The sequence below is a fragment of the Phascolarctos cinereus genome, unplaced genomic scaffold, assembly GCF_003287225.1.
Source record: "Phascolarctos cinereus isolate Bilbo 61053 unplaced genomic scaffold, phaCin_HiC Scaffold_726;HRSCAF=1367, whole genome shotgun sequence".
Taxonomy (NCBI): Eukaryota; Metazoa; Chordata; class Mammalia; order Diprotodontia; family Phascolarctidae; genus Phascolarctos; species Phascolarctos cinereus.
The window spans coordinates 38,941,985-38,947,221 of record NW_027556098.1 but is presented as its reverse complement, the minus strand read 5'-3'; the positions used below and the strand labels follow the sequence as shown (position 1 = coordinate 38,947,221).

The 5,237-nt window shown below is 42.0% G+C and overlaps 1 pseudogene; it reads left to right on the top strand.

Moving 5' to 3' along the window:
• Positions 1 to 3,970: 3,970 nt before the first annotated feature.
• LOC110200861 (LEM domain-containing protein 2 pseudogene) lies at positions 3,971 to 4,844 on the top strand (annotated as a pseudogene).
• Positions 4,845 to 5,237: the final 393 nt, after the last annotated feature.

Sequence of the window (5,237 nt, the reverse complement as noted above, 5' to 3'; positions counted from 1 at the left end):
ATGTGGCAGCTCATCCTTGGGAATTAATCTTTGAAAAGATGTTATTTTATTTTCCCATTACTTTTTTTTCTATTTTTAAAAATTAACATTTTAATTATTTTTGAAAGGTCCTTTATTATGTAAAGGAATATTAGTGATAGCTTTGAGTTTGAGCTGATTCCTAGGTCAGTTTGATATCAACTGGAAGGAATTTTGTCTCATTTACTTCTTTTGTGCTACTACCTCAGTTACTAAATTTTAAATATCATTGTGCTTATTCAATTACACATTTTTTCCCAAAGAAGCATTTTAAATCTTATTTTTTTCTTTTTCCATATTTTTCTTTGTTGTTTTGCCTCCAATGAGATATTTCATTTTTTCTTTTCTTTACTGTAAATAGGCATTACTACAGCTTCTTTTCAATATTTTTTTTTAGATTTCAAATTTTGGATGAACATATTTTACTATACTTTCTGCTTATCGACAGTATTATTAATTATTTATTCTAGGAAAGATATGTTTTATTTTTAATTTTGTTTTATATTTTGCTGGGGATTGTCTCCAAGTTACATTCAGAAAAACATTTTTCCAATAATTTATCTGCTTCTAACTTGAAAATATTTTTATGTAAATATTTTATTCATTCTATTAATTGATGCCCTTTATTGTCATAAGAAGCTTTAAATTCACTAGATGTTACTCGCATTGCTATTTGGTATGTTTTGATACATGAAAAAAATTATTGCTTTTGATTTTGAGTTTATTTCTGTGACATTGATATTGATTTTTATATTTAGTTATTATTAATACACCATGTAATCAATTGCACTTAGCCATTGTAGTGCAACTTTTCACATTTTCTGATTAAATTAGTATTATAGGTTTTGTTGAATATGGAGCAATCTCACAGATAGTGGAGAAGAGGTAATAATACAGCTGAACTCTCTGAACATTCTCCACCAAACAACTTTAAAAAAACACCTCAAATCAAATTCTGGAATGGCAGAGCCAATAAAAAGTTAGGGCAAGATACTTTCCAGCCAGAGGCAACTTAGGAATTTGGAAGGAGAGGTCTATGACACTGAGGTGGGGGCCAGCTCAGAGGATATGTGGAGGCAACACCAGTGATGGACCTTGAAGGTGGCTGAGATCACAGTAGCAGCTTGGAGAGCTCTCAGCCCAGAGACGGTAACTGCTCAGAAAGAGATTATAGGGCATCCTGAGCTGACACTGAGTGCAGGACTGGGAACTGTTTGGCAGCTCTGTTGCCCATAAGCAGATCTGGTTTGCAGTTGCAGTGCAGAGAGGAGTGTTTGTGGTTGGTCACAAGAGAGCAGGAGCCTTGGTCACAGCTTAAGGACAGAGAGGAATGCTAGCACTTGGGACTGCAAAGAAGAGGGGCCTTCCTGGGTAAAGATTGGAGCATACCCTAGGAGATGAGTGACCATGCCTCCCCCTGGACCACACCACCTTGGAAGCGCCAAAAACTTGTAGATCCCTAGAGCTAGCTCTGAAAACAATGGCACAAAAAAGCTTGAGACAGTGCTTCCCCACCCCCAGGTGAGCAGTGTCCAACTTTAACATAAAGTTCAAAGTCAAGAAATAGGCTGGGAAAATGAGCAAACAACAACAACAAAAAATAACTTGACCATAAAAAGCTACTGTGTGGTAGGGAAGACCAAGACACAAAATCACAAGAAGACAACAACATGAAAACAAACAAAGCCTCAAAGAAAAAAAAAATACAAATTGGACAGAAACCCAACAAGAATTCTTGGAACATTTAAGGAAAGAGATGAATGGGTGAGGGAAAAATAGGTACACTAATGCACTTTTGGTGGAGTTCTGAACAATCATTATATGAGAAACCTGAGAAGAAAGTATATTTAAAGTCTATGAAAGGGTTTAGACTTGGAGAACTGAATAATAAAAACCATCTATAACCAGCAAACATCAAAATGAACTTGATATTCTATGGCTGTTGTATTCAGACACACCAATTCTCACAGAAGTGTCAGGCCTCATTGGAACAAATTCCAGCATCTTCAAAATGCTAGCAAGATATTATAGACAATAAGTTGTGACCCAAAACCTATATATTTTACCCATCCATGAATCTTTGCAGAGGCCTACAGGAGAACAGAGACAAGTTGTGGCAGTATATACCACGAAAGCACTGTTTGTTTTTTTTGTTTTGTTTTGTTTTTGTTTTTAGGCAGTTGGGGTTAAATGACTTGCCCAGGGTCACACAGCTAGTAAGTGTCAAGTGTTTGGTCTGAGGCTGGATTTGAGCTCATGTACTCCTGACTTCAGGGCCAGTGCTCTATCCATGTGCCACCTAGCTGCCCCGAGAGCACTGTTTTTTCAAACTCTAGAGTGGATCCTGAGGTTGGTGACTCCCCAGTACTAGAAAAACTGAAGTACTGGTTGAGGTAAAAATCTCAGTAAGAGGACAAGTATGTTCTCATTGCATGAGTAAAGTGTGGAATGTGTTTGAGAGACAACTCAGGGAATGCAAATCACCAATTCCATTCTCAGAATGATCTTAAAAGATTTCGTTATGGGTGATAGATGACCTCAGAAAGCTTCTGAAAGAACTTCTGGTCAAAGCCATTATCAAAGAGTCTAACAGTCAATAATAGTGCAAAGAATGCAAAGGTGTGTGTGTGTGTGTGTAGACTGCTAGACTGCTAGACCTTGAAAAGAAGAATTACAGTGGACCAGTATACTACGCTTCAGGTTTTAATTGCCTTGGACTGTTTGTGAAGAAGCCAGTGGTTCTTAAGTCTTGCATTTAAACAGTGTATACCATCAGATTGTGATGGTAGAAGAGACAAGTAGCCTATTATTTTCATATACCTAGACAGAGTTTTAATGTATACTCCAAGACATCTCTGGGATATCTACTTGTGTACCGATAACTGACATAGTAAAAGGTTAAAGACGCTGATTATCTGGAAGTATTGATGTACATTCATGACATCATTGTGTTTGGAAACCCATCGGAAGAACTTGAGGAAAGACTGACAAAAGTATTTTATCAGCTAGGTACAAATAGAAAAGTAAGAAATCCTTATATTCAAGAAGCTCACGTTCTAATAGAAAAGAAAATAAATATAGGAATTTCCAGCTACAAGTCAGATGGAAAGACCTAGTAGTTCTGAGGGTTCACTGGCAAGGGCAAGATGTGAAGAAAGATAGTAATGATTCTTCTAGCACCATTTCCATTAATATAACCATATAAGTTCTGATGCTGATGGTACTACAGACTTTAACATCAAGAATTTTCTATCTGGATCTTCAGTGTCTGTGGCTGCTAAGGAATTGGGAGCTGTAGCACTGACAAAAGTAGTTGCCAGGCCATGTATCCATACTATTTACTTCCCTGCTTGATAACTGCAGGCAGATTGGATTGGGTTTGAGGCCACTGCTAGTTCTGATGCTCTTGGTGGCAAGGTGTAGGTCCCCTTCTTCAAAGGGATTTTCCCCTGGCATGATAGCTGTGGTAAGTAATGCTGATGGGGAAATAAGAGAGGAGGATGTTTCTTTTCCCAAGGTTCTTGGGCTTCTCTGCCATTTATACTCTGAATGTCTGGACCCAGGCCTGGCGAAGCTTTGTCTTATACACAAATACCTGCCAGGAGGATTTGGGAACCATCCTGAAAGAGAGAATGATCATCACCAGAGACCATTTGCATTCCCCAGCACGGGTTTAAATGACAGACTAATTACCCCATTCACAAGCTGGAGTTCTTCGTTTTGAAATTAACAGCCACTGAGGCGGCGTTCTGGGCCTGGGTTTGGGGCCATTCTCCCCGGGACTCGGACCTCCTCCATCTGCGCCTCTGCAGCCTCCTCAGACTGGGCCAGGAGCCGCCGGGGCGAGAGCGGGAGCCGGACAGCTCCGAGGAGGACGAGCTGCCCGCCCCGAGCCCCGACCGGACGCTGGGAAGCCCTGGCCCCTGCTTCTAGGCGTCGGCGTCGGCAGAACATGGGCCGGCGTCCGCAGCGCTGGCTTTAGCACCTCCTGTGCTTGGCCACCCTGGGCTCGTCTTCCTGGGTGTCTTGTGGGTGAAGAAGGGGGTGCCCGCCCAGGCTCGAGGCGGAGGGGAGCATGAATTTGTCGTGGACTGTGAGAGGGAAGCACATGCATTCTGCCCAGGTGGAACAGAAGAAAGTTTTGGTGAAAGTGCTGCATGAGTTACATAATTTCTTGGCCATGCAAGCGAGTCCTGTTCAAAGTGGAAATCCAGAGAATCTAGACTAAGTGCAATCCTGTTACTGAAGCACAGGAATACATTGCAAAGGTAACCAACAAAGTTTGAAGCTGCATTGACCCGGATACTGAGCACTAACAAGGATGTAGGAATCTGGTTCAAAGGGGAAGACCTGAGTCAGTGACAACTGTGCACAAGGCGGTTTGCCTGGAATCTGCCAGACCTGGGGATGGGCTTGGGCTCTAGGCTCAATAGGGCCCTGCTGACCACCATTACCCCTCTGCTCCTTTTCTTCGAGGGTCTGGCTTTTTTTGTGGGGACTTCTGATTTTTCTGAAATATCAGTGGCGGAAATTAGAGGAAGAAGAAAAACCCATGTATGAGATGGTGGAGAAAATTTTAGCTGTAGTTCAGGATGATTATGTTGACTTGGGAGCAGGACATGGAACGCTATACATACGTTGGCATCCTTCACATTCGGGATGCCCTGATGCCACCTCAGAGCCTGAGGCGCAGGAAGCGACTCTGGTACTGAGCAGTGGGATTTCTGGCATCTAATGAATCCCGGATTTAGACAGAGTCACAGACGGTGGCTGGAGAACACATATTGGTGGGGAGATGGACTAAGCCCTTTTGTTTCTCTGACTGAACGCTAAACTCCCAGGGCAGGGTCAGGCATTTTTGTAAAGCCTGTCCTCGGAGACAGTTTCCACCCTAGGACCAGCTGAAAGGGGTCCATAAATTGTCTGGTGCTGAATTCATACTCATGCCTTGGCCTCCCAACTTCTTCTACCCATGCATTGATTCATTTCTGAAGGTCATGCCAAGAAATTTTTGAACAGTTTAGCTTGTGAGGGTTATCTAGATTTGCCTTGAGGACTGGGGAGGAAACAATTTGGGTCATGTAGCCCATCCTTTTTTTTTTTTCCAGCAAGTAGACCCTGTTTCCCTTTCCTGTTCAGCACTCCTCTCCAACAGGAAGTGAAAAAGGCTTGGTTTCTCACAAAAAGGTGGAGGTCCAGCAGCAGCATAATGTTGCTTG